Below are 18,105 nucleotides of genomic sequence, written 5' to 3' on the forward strand. Positions count from 1 at the left end.
CTATTAAGATCTTTAGCGGTGCTGTTAATGATGCGCCTCGCACCGCGGATATCATTGTTTCCACATATGACAAAGAATATGCATTTACATTATAAGCTGTTACCGCAGACAGTGAGTGTATTAAAGTAGAAGCAGAATCCGGCGGGCGCGAGGACGGATCCCTAATGTCTAAGACTAAAGTTAATTATTTTAAAGAGCAGGTCAGGGTGACAAAATAATTCAACTTGATTTTTCTTTTTAAGAATTCTTATATTTATTTGTGTTGATGTGTTTGATATGTTATGCGGTTAGAGGTTTCAAACAGTCATCTCGTTTAATATATTTTTATTTCGTGATGGATCCCGGTACTCTGGAGAATGAAATCGGAATAAACTGAGTTATTCCAACTCGTGTTGTATTCTGCCTTCGTAAAAGATTACGGTCTCACTGACTTTACCCCATGTTGAACATCGCCATTATTTCATGTCATTTCATGTTTTTCCTGAACGAAGTAAAAAGAGCAGTCAGATAAAACAAGAGTGGATCATTATAAAGTATAACATCTTTAAAAGGACAGAGCCGTGTTTTATAAGAGTCAGATAATCAGTGTTTCCAGACAAACTGCGTTATTACGGAGGAAGTGTGTGAGGAGCAGCGGCGGCTCAGTCATCACTGTGAGTGCTGTAATATTTTATGGAGATGCGAGGAGGTAGTAAGAGTGAAATATGGCCCGCGTTAGCATCTGAAAGGCTTCAGCAAATGCACCTTGCTCACCGGGGAAGGATTGTGGGTTTTAAAAGGTTTTCAACGCGAGGTGATTCACAATTCTGACAGTATTTCTTCAAGGGATGCAGTACACACGTTTTCTAATTCTGCAAATGGCCCTCTATTTCTAATTCATACCCGTACATTCCCCCTGATCATGGGCTATACATTGGTTTTATTACCTTGTTTTAAAGTCTTTCTAAAATAATCATAGGAGAAGCTTTGGAAAAAAGAAGAAAAAAAAAAAAACACCCTCGTAATTTTTTCAAATCTGACATCTCTTCGTTTGAGTAAAATGTGAGTGAGTTAAATAAAGCAGCAGGCTGACCCGTGTGAGATCAATGAGGGAAAGATTGGCACTTTTTGCAGCTCATCTGCAGCCAGAGCCGGGAGCTGCCAAACAGCCCGTCACCGTCAAACCATAATCGAGATTTAACATAATGATTCACATTTTTATCTCCTAAATTCACAAGTAATTTAAAGTTTAAACTCTTAAACTCAGATCCGTTAGAAGAACAGACAGTAGACAAATGGAGAGTAAAAAAATAATCTTGATAGATAATAATTGGAAGGAAATGTTAAACTCATAAAGAACATTTATTTATTCAACTGACTGACACTGTATTATTTTCGTATTCAAATAAAATAAATCGCAATATATTGGTGAAATATTATCAACGAATAACCACTAAAACCACAAAACAAAGAACAGCTTTAGCCTCTGCAATATATTCTACATATTTCTAGGAGCTATATATTTTATTTATTTGCATTTTAAGATATTCTTTGATTACGGGGCAAACATAACAAAAATAAACACTTGGATACAATAATTACATAACAATCGACAAATCAGGAAACAAGAGAGAAATTAATTTGAATTTTAATATTAAAATAAATATGAACCTGTTGCTCAGAGCAGTCTGCAGGCCAGATGACTATAATCCTGATTTATGCTTTAAGTTCTATTGTGACTTTGATAATGGCGTGTTGGCCTGCTGATGGCGCGCTACACCGCAGGTCTTTGTCCTGCATTGGAAGGGAAATAGGTTAATAAACAGCGTAGAGATAATCTTATCTGAGTGTAACCTCCACACGAAGGGGAATTGACAGAGCAGTGACAGGGGAGATAAGCAGATGTTTGGACAAAAAGACGCTTGTTGCAGGCAGTGGATGTGAACAGTCACCATTCACATCCCCATGAGCCCCTCTGGCCTTTAAACAACCAGCACAACCATCAAACATTCAAAAATATAAACTCAAATTGAAAATGACAGGAAATGTAAAAATAAACAGAGCAATAAAAATAGTATTGTTATTTTTACTTAATTCAATTCAAGCCTTGATCAGAATAAAACCTTAAATTATTTTTTGTTGTCAGATCCTTAACTTTAACAGTAAAAGTGAAGTGAGAGGTTTAACAACTGCTTTCTAACATTTGATTGTATTTTAAATGTTCAGTGCACTGGAGCTCTGAATGAGAGCCTGAATGGTCTGGGTAGGAGCGCCCTCTGGTGGGACACATCGGAACAGAAAAAGGCTTTCTCTTAATGCATTATAGGAAATATTATGGAATCAGGGCACGCACACGCACGCGCGCGCGCACACACACACACACACACACACACACACACACACACACACACACACACACACACACACACACACACACACACACACACACACACACACACACACACACACACACACACACACAAATCTGATTACCAATAACCTACAGGATACAACAATCATATCAATCATACTAATAGATTCATTGTTACGTGTTACCACAGGGTCATTAGTAATCAGAATCAGAATCAGAAGTTTGTTGCCAAGTACATTTACACACACAAGGACTTTGCTTTGGTGTATGTTGGTGCAAACATAAACAACAGAAGGAAATACATTGAGAGAGAAGGTCAAAAATACAACAATTATAAAAATAAAATATGTAAAAAAGCTTTAAAAAAGAGAATAAAGACAACTGTTTACACCACATTTAAATTGAAGTATTATAAGAACGTTAAAGCTAAAGAACTAAGAAACAGAACAGTGGACAATGACTATATGATAAGATATGGCAAACTTAGTTTAATATAAGCAATGTTTTGAGTTCTATAAATCACCCATTTTTCTCATCTGTCCTCAAAGATATGATTTTTAATTCTCAGTCATATTTCCATTCTATAAGTTACCATATTTGTCCATTCTGAATTTATAGACTGTAGAAACAGAATTATGTCGATCGAGTTGCTTTACCAGGGGGCCACTAATAAATACTCATTAAAAATATGAATTAGATAAAACAGCTGGAAATGCTCCAATAGTTTGTTTTGGTGAATGTATGCAGGTTTGCACCTTAATAGTAAACAGAGGTTCATTCTCAATGTGAATAATTCACTTCAATATCAATGAAAAACTGGTTGGCGGGCCCCGGTTCCCCATCAAGGGTCAGATGTAAGTAGACTGCTTAAAGCCACCGTTCATCAAAGCATTTGTGATATGATGAGTTCAGTGTGACCGTTAGAACGAACAAAACACTCTGCATGTGAAACCATTTCTGGTCAGGAACTACGAGTCATTTATTTTCCTGATTCTTTTTATATATAAAGCGTTTGCACTTGAGACGGTTTGCCAAATAAAAAGCAGTTGTAAACCAGAACAACTAAGTTCAAAACAACTCAAATGAAAAAAGAAAGAAAATCAAAATGAAAACTTCCAGTGAAACAAGAGCAGAGATGTTTTAGGAAATGTCCCGAAAAATCTGGCAGTGAATGATTTCATTTATTGGTGTTTTTTTAAATGACATACATTTCTCTTGAATCTAGAGAAGTGTTTGTGATAGAATTAAGGAACCTGATAAACACACAATTATAGAGCTGTCACTTAAGAGACTTTTTAAAAATGTTATAAGATTTCTTGCGACATCTAAAAATAGCATTTGATGGCTTTAGGATATCTCCACAAATAGAAAAAGGAAAAGCATCTAAATGTGAAACTCAGATTTTACTTTCCAGGCTTGGGGAGTAATGGTATCAGGACTGCATTTCCTTACAGCTGTATCCAAAAGGTTGTAATCAGATTACAGTAACTTTCCCCCCAGTTTTTCCCTTTCTTCGTTTCATTTGTTCTGTTTTTAATTCAGCAGGCAAACCTATATGTTCCTAAAATATGTGTGAGCTTAACTGTGTGTATTAAACTAAAACAGATCTTTATCTTTTCTGCACACAAATGTACATAATGTTAATCCATATAGGTATTTAAAATGATTGATTCAAATCAAAAGCGTTGGTGTTTATTCTTCATGTCACAGGCCTGCAGGTAATCGAGGAATAAACAATCTCATGAATCGAATTGATCAGAATGTTTCTTCTCTTATTCTCAGTCCAACCTTATCCCCTCTCACACGCCCTCCTGAGGCAGGACACTGCACTGAAACTGTAGAGGATGAGACGCATTAAGGCAGTACAAATGTTAACTCAGAGATATCATTGTGAGACTTACTTTCTTACATGACAATTCATTCATTACATTCCTTTAATTTAACATAATTACTGGTATGAAATACTTAAATATGCTAATGAAGCGGTGCCTTATTGAATATGTGGTAAATGTGTATAATGATGGCCATTAAGAAAAACTCCCCTATTAGATTATTTACATTCAAACAAGTATTTTTTCAGAAACTTGTAAAATGCTATTCCTAAATATTCAAATTAAGCATACTCTAATGTCATCTTTTAGACAGAAGTAGATAAAAAAGACACCAACACCAGTGGCAAATATAATCAAAATAAACTGAAAAGATGCAAATACAAAAATCGAGGTGTAGGAGTAAGATAAGCAGTGATGGAATATAATCAAAAACATTTACTCTAGTACTGTACTTTCAATGTACTTGTACTTTACCTGGGTACTTTCCATTTATACTACTTTATACTTCTACTCCACTACATCTTAGAAGCCAATATTGTACTTTTTACTCCACTACATTTATCTGACAACTTGAGTTACTTCACAGTTTCAGATTATTAGTACAACAAACTAAATCCTCTCATTATTAAACCTATCGACATACATCATAGGTTAATATCAAGCAGCATTGCATAAAGGTATTAATATTAGCTCCTCCTTTCCCTGATGTGATCAATGCATCAATGATCATAATCCAGCCAATTTATATTGCTAAAAAGATTAAAGATAACAAGTCCTTTAACTTTTGAAGTATATTTAGATGCCAGTACCTTTGTAATTTACTTAAATAAGATTTGAATGCAGGACTTTTACTTGTATCAGAGTATTCTGACGATACGGTATTGCTACTTTTACTCAAGTAAAATATCTCAGTTATTGTTCCTGTAGCTCTCTCCACGACGACACAGACACAGGTCGGTTCTTTGGAACGGGCGTTTATTGTTGTTGCTTCCACCTTTGGTCCCGCCACTCAATCTGAACATATTTATTCAACAGCACTGACACTCCCACCAAATCACTCATTAACTTGGAATGGGGGATTTCTTTTAAAGAAAGATTATGAAATGAATCAAATGTTTTAAGTCTGAATGAATGGACCTTATTTATGGGTCTTAGTTGGCCTCTAGTAAGGTAACTACTTTGTGAATGGGCCTTTCAAGGTGAACTGATCTCTTATGTGATTTTCCCTTATCAAGTGTAGTGTCATCGACTAGTAGCTTCAGCTTTCGCACCATGCCGTCTGCACTAGAGTAAGCTTCCACTACCCTGGCAAGCTTCCATTCGTTTCTTGGTAAGCTGTCATCTTGAAGTATTACAATGTCATCCACTTGTGAATTTCTTGATGTTTTTTGCCACTTCTGTCGTTGTTGAAGGTTTAGAAGGTATTCCCGTTTCCACCTCTGCCAAAATTCATTGGCCAAGAACTGCACTCTTTTCCACCTTTTGCACAGATAAAGGTCTTCCTTGCAGAACTGTCCAGGAGGGGGTAGAATAACCAATGATTTCATGGTTAGTATATGGTTGGGTGTAAGGGGTTCTAGACTGGTAGGATCGTGAAGATGTTCAACACTTAATGGCCTGCTGTTGATTATAGCCATTGTTTCGTAAAGAAATGTCCTCAGAGTTGCGGTGTCGAGTCTACTTGCCGACTTGTCGAGCATGGCTGTCAGGATGCTTCGGATCGTTTGAATTTGGCGCTCCCAGACTCCACCCCTATGGCTTGCTGATGGGACGTTTGTGACAAATTCACAACCGATAGCTCTTTGACGTTCTTGATCCATTCCCTTGAGTAACTCAGAAAACACTCTCTTAGCACCCATGAAATGTGTTCCCTGATCACAGCGTAGTTGGCGTACAGGTCCTCTGATAGCCACAAACGTTCGAAGTGCATTCATGAATGCGTCTGTTGTCAGGTCATCTAGTGTCTCTATATGCACTGCTCTAGAGCATAAACAGGTAAACAACAATCCATATCGTTTCAATTCCTTTCTTCCTTCCTTTACGATGAAAGGGCCGAAACAATCAATGCCACAATAGGTAAAGGGAGGGGATGTCTCAGTTCTCTCTTCAGGCAGATCTGCCATTTGTTGAACCTCTGTAGTTCTTCTGTATCTCCTACATTTTACGCATTTGTAAATGTGTGAGGAGACCACACTTCCGCATCCTTAGATCCATATACCGTTTGCACGCAACTCGTTCATAGTCATGCCCCTTCCTTGGTGATGGACATGTTCATGATGATGTTTGACGAGCAGGGACTGACACATGAGATTTCTTGGGAAGAATTGCAGGATGTTTTACGTCATGGTGTAAGGCTGATCGGGATAGCCGTCCTCCCACCCTGAGGACATTATCCTTGTCAAGGAATGCATTTAATTTGTGCAAATTGTTGTGCTTGCTTTGTTCATTCTTGGCTGAAGTGACTTAAATTCTCTGACAAATCTCTTGAGCCTGGCAACAGCTCTCACTGCTCTGGACCAATCAGAAAACGTAGTGAAACGGTTCACCACTGAATTCAGGTCTTTTGTCTTAACTGTGTGAACATGGGCTTTGCGAAGCTCAGGATCAAAGGTCACTACTTCTTCCACCATTTCCTCTTTATGTGGAAGATTTGGCTGCCAGAGAAAGTCTGGTCCTTTTAACCAGTTAGACTCTCTCAGTTGAACTGCAGTCAACCCTCTTGAGGCGTAGTCCGCTGAGTTATCTTCGGACCTCACATGCTGCCATGGTTCAGGGTTTGTGCTAGATTTTATGCGTTGGATCCTGTTGGCTACAAACGTGTGAAACCTCTTAGCATCGTTGTTCACATAGCCAAGGACCACCTTCGAGGCAGTCCAGTAGTACTATTGCAGGTTATCAATCTCGAGCTCCCTCTTGAGGATGTCACCGTTAGGGACTGAAGTCACAGCCGAGGACAATTCAAGTCTTGGGATAGTAGTTAGTTTGGTAGGAGCTACTCTTGCCTTCCCCATTACAAGTGAGCAACTGATCTGTCCTGTTTCAGTTACGGCTCGGAGGTATGAACATGCACCATATCCATTGAAACTTGCATCTGAAAAGTTATGAAGCTCATATTGCATGACCTCGCTGAAGCTTGATGGAAGGTAGGTTCTTGGAATCTTCAGGGCAGCTGAACGAGGCAAATCTTTAAGCCATGACTCCCACCGTGGCAGGATGTGCTCTGGAAGGTTTTCATCCCAGCTTACTTTGTCTCTGCATAGCACCTGAACGATCTGTTTACCAACTAGTATGAAGGGAGCCACAAACCCTAGCGGGTCATAGACTGAGGCGACTGTCGAAAGAACCCCTAGCCTTGTCAGTGGATTCTCCTTAACTGTAACCCTGAATTGGAATTCATCTGCTTCAACACACCACTGAACTCCAAGTGCTCGCTCAATATGAAGTTCTCCTAAGGCCATGTCTAGATCCTTGGTTTGGGCACGTTCTTCAGGTGGTATTGCGGCGATCACTTCTTTGAAGTTTGACACAAACTTATGCAGCCGAAGGTTTCTGCACAAGGCTCTTGACTCTTCTACGAGATGTATTGCTTCAGCGGCTGACTTTACACTTGTTAAGCCATCGTCGACGTAAAAGCTTCTCTGGACTTGATGACTCTTCGCTGAATCTACCATGACCCTGCGATGCAAGATGTTTGAGTCCAAAGTTTGAGCAGCCAGGAGATGAAGCTGCCCCAAACAAGTGCACCTTCATTCTGTAGACCAAGGGTTTGGAGTCCAGATCACCTTTATCCCACCAGAGAAACCGTAGGTAGTCTTGGTGTTCCCTTGCCACGTGAAACTGATGGAACATCTTTTCAACGTCGCACATTATGGCTACTGGACCTTTTCTAAATCTACATAGCACTCCAACTAATGTGTTAGTCAGGTCTGGCCCGGTCAAGAGATGGTTGTTGAGAGACGTTTCATGGTAGCGTGCTGAACAGTCGAAAACCACTCGGATCTTCCCGGGTTTATGGGGGTGGTAGACTCCATGGTGCGGAATATACCATGCTGGTTGGTTATCGAGTTCAGGCTGTGGAACCATCTCAGCGTCTCCTCTGATTATTATGTCGTTCATGAAATTGACATAATCCTCATAATACTGCTTGTTTCTCCTCAGTCGTCGCTCTAATGAGGTTAGCCTATGAACTGCACATTGTTTATTGTCTGTGAGATTAGGTTTATCCGTCTTGAAAGGAAGCGGGAGTTCATAGTGGCCATCTTCCTTCTGCCTTATACCTTCTTTCGCTTTGGACAAGAAGAGAAGGTCTTCCTGAGAAATTGGGTTGTCATCTGCAGTGTGATCAGTGAAATCAGATTCGAGAGCTTTGATTATGTCTGTTGGATTGATCTCTTTGACTTGACTTCTGCACACGAAGTGTACCTCCCTCTTAAGCTCAACAGATGGCTGCAAAGCAGGTGACACTTGTCGCACTATGATTCTGTGACTGGTTCCTATTGCATCACCGTAGTCAGTTTCTGGATTCGAGGAGCCGACAATACTCCAGCCGAGATCCGTTCGCTGTGCATATGGACGATTTTCTTCACCCAACAGAATCTCTCTTGGAAGGAGGGCTTGTTGACAGTTATAGCCAATGAGAAGGCCCACTTCACAATCCAATGGTGGTGGAACCTTGTCTGCCAATTGTTCCAGATGAGGCCATTTCAAAGCAGTTTCAGAAGTTGGAATGTGCGACCTGTCTGCCGGAATGAACTCTCGTGTGAAAAGTGATGGCAATGGAATCCTTTTCTCCAAGTTGTATCCTCTCACTTGTAGATTTGACAGTTTCTGACAGGGTATTACTGTTGACTTTGTAGACATTGTGGACAGCTGTAAACTGACACTCTCTTTGTTTGTGTTGAGGTCCTGAGCTACTTCATCTAGGATGAAGGTTGTATCGCTCTGCGTGTCTAAGAGTGCGTAGACCAGAACTTCTTGATCTGGCTGTCTTGTGGATGGGACCCAGACTGGTACAACTGATGATGTTAATGTGCTTAGGCCTTCTTGAATTACTCTGTTTGTAGTTGCGGTTGCAACTATGTCTTTGGTGTCTACTTTGTCCATTAGGTTGTCGTATCTCTTTGGAGGTGTCGACCTCTGATATTCCTTGAGCTTGTCATCATGCAAACATGTCGGGTGTCTCTTCTGACACTTTTTACATGTGCTCTTGTTACCACAACTTCTTGAGTGATGGCCAGTCTTCAAACACCCAAAGCAAAGCTTCTCTGCTTGCACAAACTTTACACGATCTTGAACTGGCTTTTCAACGAAACTTCTGCACTTGGCAAGGACGTGCCCTGTTCTTTTGCAGAAGCTGCATGATGAGATGCTGCTCTGTGTTGTGTTTGTGGACAGTGTCTTTGCTTGAATGGTTTGGCTTCTTGGATGCTTTGGTTTCTCGCTTTCCACACTCCTAAGCGCCTGTACTGAGGTTATAGGATCGCAAGCGAGATCTGCTTCCTTTGATATGAAGGCTACAAGCTGTTTGAATGGTGGGTACCCGGCGTTTGCTTGTCTGACTTCCATCGCTTTGCGGTTCCAACTGGATACCAACCAATCTGGCAATTTTAGAAGGATTTTTTGACTCTCATTGCAGTCATTGAGAACTTCTAATGTCTTTATGTGGGGCATTGCAGCCTCGCAACTTTTGAGAAAGTCTGCAAATTCTCTTAGTTCGCAGCCATCTCTAGAGCTTATCTTTGGCCATCCGTGCAGTTTGTCTCTGAAAGACTTCCCGATTATGAATGGGTCTCCAAAGCGTTTATCCAAAAGCTGCCAGGCTGAGTCATATGCTTCTTCAGTGCCCAGTAGGAAGAATCCTTCAACGGCTTTCTTTGCAGTGCCACCTAGGTACTTTCTTAGGTAATACAGTTTTTCATTCTTTGGAATGTTTTTCCTTTCTATTAACGTTGCGAAAGATAGACGCCAGTCTTTGTACTTCAAAGGTTCTCCAGTGAATAATGTAGGCTCTGGTGTTGGAAGGCGATTGGCGCTTATAGCTTCTGCTAGCATGTTGACTAGATCAGGGCAATTCTGCGCTTGAGGAATTGGTGGAGTTTGAAGTGCCAATTGCAGACTTTGGGGACAGGGAGCTAGACTTGCAACTGGTGGGGCTTGAGGGACAAATGGAGGACTTGAGACAAGGAGGGTTTGACTTGTGACTGGCAGCGGTTGAGGAATGAATGGGGAACTAGATGCGTGGAGATTAAGAGCGTGAGGTTCTCCTGTCGATTCAACATCATGCAGCGAGTCAACTGTTTCAAAGTTTCCTTCAGCCTGGGCGTAGACTTTTACTCGGGCCCTTGCAGCATTCAACTTCTTCAACTCCTCTAGGCGATCGAGTTTTCTGCGCTTGTCTTGTATTGCCTGTTGTCTGTAAAAATGTTCCACCTCTAGCCTTTGAAGTTCTACTACTTCTCTTTCTTGCTCATCCAACACTGCCAAAACTTCTTGAGATGCAGCAGCCTCAGCCGCAGCCTCACTTCTTTTGACTGAGTGGATGCTTGAGATGGAAGAACCACATTTTGATTGACGAGACGGTCTTGATAGAGAACCTGTTGAGTCTAAGATTGATCCAACATCAGGCCACGGTTCCTTTTCTTCATCTGCTGTATGCCCTTTAAGCTGCCCTTTTGCCTTTCGAATGATGAATCCTGAAAGCGATATGCATGTCAACTCTGCGCCTCAGGTCTGGTTCAGGAGCTTGCATTTGACGCAACTCTTCATAAATTATTTAATATCAGAACAGGATATTTCCACGTTCTCAATCAGCTCATCCAATTCATCCTTAGAGGCCTCATCAGTCAATATTTCCTTAGCTAGTCTTGCATGATATCTCCACTTCTGGTAGATGATTCTGTAGCGACGTTTTACACTCTTCAGCCTTTCATCTTGAAGTTCCTTTCCCTTCTCTGTTAAGGTTCGGGTTCTTTCACCTCTGCGAAGCTGTTCCACTTCTTCTGCAACTTTGGTGTCTGTAGTTTCGAGTGTAGTGTCTGTAGCTTCGAGTGTAGTGTCTGTAGCTTCGAGTGTAGTGGGTGATTTGGCATTTTTACGGTAGGTCTCTGTGCTTGAGATAGACATTTTGAGATAATTTCAAAGGCTATGTGTGAATGTAAGATTCAGTAAACTTGAATGTGAATAACCAGGAATGTTGTTAACCTTATAAATTAAACAAACTGTGCGAAAACTATGTGGGAAGCCTAAATTCTGAATATAGACTTCAGTAGTGCACCAAAACCCTGTAGTAGCCTTTAAAGTTATCTAGACTTCGAGTTCACAAAATAAAACATCTGAAATAATTTTGGCACAAATATGAAACAATCATTTTGCTTAGAAATGCATTAAATCACTTATTCTTCACATATACGAAGTTTTCAAATAAGTGAAGTTACCCTTTAAACGTCGCTTAAGTGCCCCTTTAAGCTTGGTTACCTTTCATAAAACACAATTCGAACATATCTTAATGTCTACTTATAGTGTGCTTTAAAATGTACAAAACAAAACTTTAATTTTCTTATGGGATTAAACTTCCCTTTAAACCCTTCTTAAGGAGTGGAGTACCCCTTTAAACCTTTTAGCATGTAACAACAACGAACACCAGCACATTAGATTGATTCCCAAAAATGTAGGCTTAACACAATATGCAAGGTTAATAGGCCTGAGTCCTTATTTGCAATTTCCAAGTTTAACCACTCCTCATACCACTTTAACTTGAAGGTAGAGCACTTCTTGGCTTTGGCTTGAAAAGTCGCACTTTCAACACAGTCTAGTCCCCGTTGCTAGCGGTCCGTAGCCTACCACGGCTTATGGGCTTTCTCTCCCGTTATGCTGGATCTCCGCTGCGCCGTTACCGCTGCCGTCTTCTCTCCTACCCGTGATGAGCAGTCGAGTTCTGCCTGTAGCTCTCTCCACGACGACACAGACACAGGTCGGTTCTTTGGAACGGGCGTTTATTGTTGTTGCTTCCACCTTTGGCCCCGCCACCACTCATGCCTTGTTAACGCCGTGAGAACTATACAGTACATAAAACAAATAAAAACCAGACCATGTACAATTACGCTGTGGCGGGAAATGAAACAAATGACATTTTACAGATAACTTAAACAAAATACCTCGTTGGCCGCTTGTCGTGAAAAGAGGTTCTTTCGTCAATAATTGATACACTAAATAGCGGAGATCTGTGAGCACCTGCCGCTCGACTCATTGAACTATGAACTGTACCGTCCCTCAACTAAATATGCAGCGGTAAACACACAAAACATTAGTTCCGGGCAATATCAAAATGCAAACAATTAAATAATGCACTATTGGCTGCAGCTCTTTTAGCATGTTATACATTGATTTACAGAACAAATGTTTGAGATATGAAATACATTTTAACTTTCAAATAAATAAATATTTATTATTATTAATACACAAAATCTACTAATGAAGCATGAACATATTTATTCAACAGCACTTACAGTTCCACCTCTGAAGATAACCAACAGGTAACAACGCAGGCAAAACCAGTAACATATCATTAAAATAGCATAACTGCATATTTCTTTCCAGTAAGGTTTTTCATTGGTTTCTGTTGTGTCGATAAACAATCCATGTTTGTACCTCCAAACACACAGTACTCTCCTCTCCCTACAGTCAGAGGCTTTCTCTCACCTTGGGTCGCTTGAGTGTTGACGTTCTTGTTAACATCCCAGCTCTCCTGAGTCGTGCACAGATGGAACTCGACATCAATTAGGACTGTTGTTGTTGAGTGTAGCAATCAGTGGTATCAGTGACAGCTGTCAGACAGGTCGGAATATCTTTTTATTTTCAAGACAGACAAAATAAGAAACACAGCACGTATCAAACAATATAATTACACTGAAAGGCATTAAGCTGGCCTCCAGCTCCACCGTAAAGAATCTAGACGAGGTTCTTTAAGTCATATGTTCAGCACATTTCAAGGACTGCCCTCTTAATGTTGCAAAGATCAGGCATGTGCAGAAAAACTAGTCCATGTAATCATTAGGTCTAGGCTGGATTATTGCAATGTCCTGTTATCAGGCTGTCCCAGCACATCCAGTAAGAATGTTCAGTTAATCTAAAACGCTGCAGCACATTTATTAACAAGAACCAGGAGAAAGGGATAATATATTTCCCATATTAGCAACTCTACACTGGCTCCCAATAAAGTCCAGAAAATAATTCAAAATTCCTCTTCTAGATTACAAAGTCCAAGACCTCACCAAGAAAAATAATCAATGAAAAAAATATTTCTTAACATTTTGTATTTCCTTGGGCCAAACATAACGACAATCAATGTTGTTTTCTTAGACTCCACCGTTTTTTTATTATAGGACTATACAAAAAGGTTGGTAAAAAGACAGTGATTCTTTAAGAATCTGATTAATAATAATAATAATAATAATAAATTAATTTTATATAGCGCCTTTCAGGACTCTCAAGGTCGCTTTACAAAGAGTGTGTGTGTGTGTGTGTGTGTGTGTGTGTGTGAGTGCGTGTGTGAGAGTGAGTGAGGGTGCAAGTGCGCAGGGCGCCAGGTGGGGTTGTGAGGGGGTTAAAGTCCATAGGCCTCAGAGAAAAGGTGTGCCTTGAGGTGCTTTTTAAATGAATCAACTGAGGGGGCACAGCGGATGTGTGGGGGGAGTTGGTTCCACATGGTAGGGGCAGACACACAAAAGGCCCTGTCCCCAAAAGTCTTAAGTCGGGTGCGGGGTACTGCCAGCTGGTCCTTGACAGAGGACCTGAGGGACCGCAGGGGGGTGTAGGGGTGTAGGAGGTCGGAGAGGTAACGGGGGGCAAGGGCGTGGAGGGACTTGTAGGTGAGTAATAGGATTTTGAATTTGATGCGGAATTTGACAGGTAACCAGTGGAGCTGCATGAGGGTGGGGGTGATGTGCTGCCAGGGCTTAATGCCAGTTAAGATCCTAGCAGCAGAGTTCTGTACATATTGCAGTCTGTCCAGGGTTTTTGAGGGGAGACCTGTGAGGATGGCATTGCAATAATCCAGGCGGGTGGAGATGAAGCAGTGAATGAGGGTTTCGGTTACTGAGGCTGAAAGTGAGGGTCGGAGTCTTGAGATGTTTTTCAGGTGGTAGAATGCAGATTTAGTGATGTTGTTAATGTGGGACTGGAATGATAGAGTGGGGTCGAGAATGACACCCAGGTTGCGGACAACGGGTGATGGGGTGATGTAGCAGCCATCCACTTCCAGGAGAAGATCCCAACCTTCCTGAGCAGTGGCTTGGGCGCCACAACCATGAGCTCAGTTTTATTGCTGTTGAGTTTGAGGAGGTTAGAGGTCATCCAGGTTTTTAGTTCTTGCAGACAGTTGATGAGTGGGCCAGGTGGGAGCAGAGTGGAGGGTTTGGTGCTGATGTACAGTTGAGTGTCGTCGGCGTAGCAGTGGAAACTGAGGCCGTGGTGACGAATAATTTGGCCGAGGGGGAGCATGTAGATGGTGAAGAGGAGAGGGCCGAGCACAGATCCCTGGGGTACGCCATGATTGACTGGGGCCAGGATGGAGTTGGCATCTTTCAGGGTGACATATTGTTTGCGGTTGGAAAGGTAGGACTGAAACCAGGAGAGAGCTGAGCCCCTGAGGCCGATGAGCTCAGTGAGACGGGAGAGGAGGATGGAGTGGGACACTGTGTCAAAGGCTGCAGAGAGGTCGAGGAGGATGAGGATGGAGATGAGGCCATTGTCGGCGGCAGTGAGCAGGTCGTTAGTGATTTTAATGAGGGCGGTCTCGGTGCTGTGTTGAGTTCTGAAGCCAGATTGGAGGGGTTCAAAGAGCTCATGGTGTGACATGTGATGTTGAAGCTGGGAAGCCACTGCTCTTTCCAGAATTTTACTTAGGAAAGGAAGGTTGGAGATTGGACGATAGTTGTTAGGGTCGTCAGGGTCCAGACCGGGCTTTTTCAAGGTGGGAATGACTGCAGCTGTTTTGAAGCCTGAGGGCACCACACCAGAGTCCAGTGAGCAGTTTATGATGGCGGCAATAGAGGCAGAGATGACAGGGAGGCAGGTCTTCACCAGGGTGGTAGGCATGGGGTCCAGCTGGCTGGAGGAGGTCTTCGCTTTGGACACCAAGTCATGCACCTGGTCAGTGTCCAACATGGTGAAGGAGGAGAGGCAACACTGCAGTGGGCAGGCAGTAGGGGTGTCGGCACCAGGATGGTGGGGAGAAGGGGGGGGTGGCGTAGAATATTGCAGAAGGTGATTATGAATAGTTTCCACTTTTTTCTGAAAGAAGTCCAGGAACCTGGAACACAGATCAGCTGCATCAGAGGGTTGGGGGGAATCAGGAGGGCGCAGTAGTCGGTTGATTGTTATGAAAAGCTTTTTAGGGTAGTTTTGTTGGTTATTAATAAGTATGGAGTAGTAGAGTGTCTTCGCCTTCAAGAGAGCCTCCTTGTAGTCCCTGATGTGGTCTTTGTAGGCCTCATGGTGTACGGTGAGGCCAGATGTCCTGTAGCGCCTCTCAAGCTGGCGGCCGGCTGCTTTCATGAGGCGGAGCTCAGGAGTAAACCAGGGAGCGGGGCGTGCAAATGAGACCAACCGGGTTATGGGAGGGGCAACTGAGTCCAGACTGAGGGAGAGAGCAGTATTGTAGTGTTCCACCAGACCATCCACGGTGGTGTTAAGAGGGGGAGTGGCCAGGTGGGTCACAAGGGTGGAAGACAACAGGGATGTGCAGACCTGTTTGGTTTTCCGAAATGTGATGGTTCGTTTACTGGGCTGACTGGGAAGGGGCACAGAAACAGAGAATGAGATGGCGAGATGGTCCGAAATAGCCAGGTCATCACACTGGAGATGACAGGGGGTGATTCCAGTGGAGCACACAAGGTCAAGGGTGTGCCCCTTGGTGTGTGTTGGAACATGCACATGTTGCGCAATACTAAAACAGTCCAATAGTGACAAAAAGTCAGAGGCAAAGGGGCAGTTAGCCGAGTCCACATGAATGTTAAAGTCACCCATTAAAATAGTAGATGGGTACATGGGGCAGATGGTGGCAAGCAACCCGGAGAGCTCTGACAAGAAGTGGGTGGAGGCTTTAGGCGGCCGGTAGATAAGCAGCACTTGGAGCTGTGTAGCGCCTGCCAATGCAAAATGGAGACTTTCGAAGGAAGTGGAGCTGACTGGAAATTCTTTGACCAGTATATTAGATCGATGAATAACAGCTAGCCCACCACCACGGCCAAGGCTACGGGCCTTATGAAGATACACATAGTCTGGGGGAGTGGCTTGGTTAAGAGTTACGAAGTCCTGCTGGCTCTGCCATGTCTCTGTCAGACATAGGAAGTCCAGCTTTTTATCCAGAATAACTTCATAAATTAGTGGGGCTTTGTTATTTAGTGAGCGAGTGTTTAATAACATAAATGTGGCAGCCCTATTCATGGAGGCAGCAGCAGGGGTCACAGTGCAATTGATGGGGAGCAGAGGACACCGGTTGACAGCAAGTGGGCGTGGTTTGTTATGATGACGTTGCAGCAGAGAAGCGGTGCACCTAACTGAGGGGACAGCAAGAGTATTATCCATGTAAACAAACTTGTGCCTGGCAGCCCTATGCACGTAGCGGGGGCGACGAAGTAGGCAGAGAGATCTGATGACCTCAAGACAGTTCGGAGAAGAGAGAGTGCTGAGTTTTAGAAGTTCAGCCGCAGAGTAGAGAGTCATGGCAGCGAGACAGCGCATCCTAGCTATCCAGCTAAGAGCACCAGAAAGTGTTAGCCTGCTAGCGCGGCGGCTAACTACGAACAGGAAAACTTCAGCAAGACTATTATGGAGGAGGCAGTCCGGGTGAACCAGGTCAGTTGCAGCACTGTTGATCTATGTCAAGCAGGGTATCCGTAACACGAACACTCTCGTTGGTGGTAGTCCACAGATCGTCTTGAAATGAATGAAAAGTATACGCAGATTACACAGGCTGACGAGAATGTAGCGACGCGAGATTGATGCCTACTAGTAAGCAGATCAACTCGTAAACAACAGCGATTTGCAAATCCCTGTAGCAGCAACCTGTAGACCCGCGATTCAGAGGTAGGAATCCAAGTTTGGAGTCTGATAATTTTAGCGAGTTGGAGAACTTTGGAGAACTGAGAAGCGGCGACATTCACGCCAGCGTCCTCTCAGCCGCCATTAATCATCAAACAATAAATGGTCAGATGTTCTATAATTTTTTCACAAATAGTCAAGTTAACTTTAGAAAGAAAATAATACAGTATGTCTTCTTCTTCATAAAGCGTCAAATCAACCATTTGGTAGAGGATGTCTAAAAAAAATATTAGACCCTTTTTAATCTTTTAATCAGTCATCCTACCTTAAAGAGCTCACTGCAGGTCTGATTGTGGTCTGAGCATGCAAAACTAGATCAGGAGTCAGAGCGTTTAGAACCAGCTCCCAGTTCCTGATAGGACAGTGTCCCCACTTTAGGAGTAGGCTAAAGATCCATCCACTTTGAATATAGCCTATAGTTGGGGCTTGTTTCAGGCTTTTCTCAAAGATCCTTTTGTGTCCTTGTTGTGTCTCGCTTGATTTCCCCTCCTTGGTTGTCCCTCCCCTTGACCTGATTAACTGCCCCGTCATTTGTATTATACTTTATTATATCTGAGTTTATTTTATTTGTATTTTTCATTTTATCGTGCTATTTTATAATCTTGTAATTTTATTATAGGTTATATAAATGACATCTGATTAGATTAGAGATAACGCACAAAAGAGAAAGCACGTGTTTTAATTTACCACGTAGTGTAGCCAAAGAAACCCAAACATGTACATGGTCTGGAATCTGTACACTAATATAGTTTTATATTAACAGAAGCTGCTTCCTTCATGTCACATCTGGATAGGTGGAGGTCAAAATGTATGGAATACCAT

General features: G+C 42.4%; 1 long non-coding RNA gene across 1 annotated transcript; it reads right to left on the reverse strand.

Annotated features, from left to right (window-relative positions):
* Positions 1-4,046: 4,046 nt before the first annotated feature.
* Positions 4,047-17,689, reverse strand: LOC134859149 (uncharacterized). Its single transcript, XR_010165050.1, has 4 exons — positions 17,549-17,689; positions 12,880-13,004; positions 12,022-12,235; positions 4,047-4,185 (listed from the first exon to the last, which is right to left on the reverse strand). It is a non-coding gene; the product is annotated as an uncharacterized LOC134859149 (long non-coding RNA).
* Between the last annotated feature and the right edge of the window lie 416 nt (positions 17,690-18,105).

Source organism: Eleginops maclovinus, chromosome 22 (assembly GCF_036324505.1).
Source record: "Eleginops maclovinus isolate JMC-PN-2008 ecotype Puerto Natales chromosome 22, JC_Emac_rtc_rv5, whole genome shotgun sequence".
Taxonomy (NCBI): Eukaryota; Metazoa; Chordata; class Actinopteri; order Perciformes; family Eleginopidae; genus Eleginops; species Eleginops maclovinus.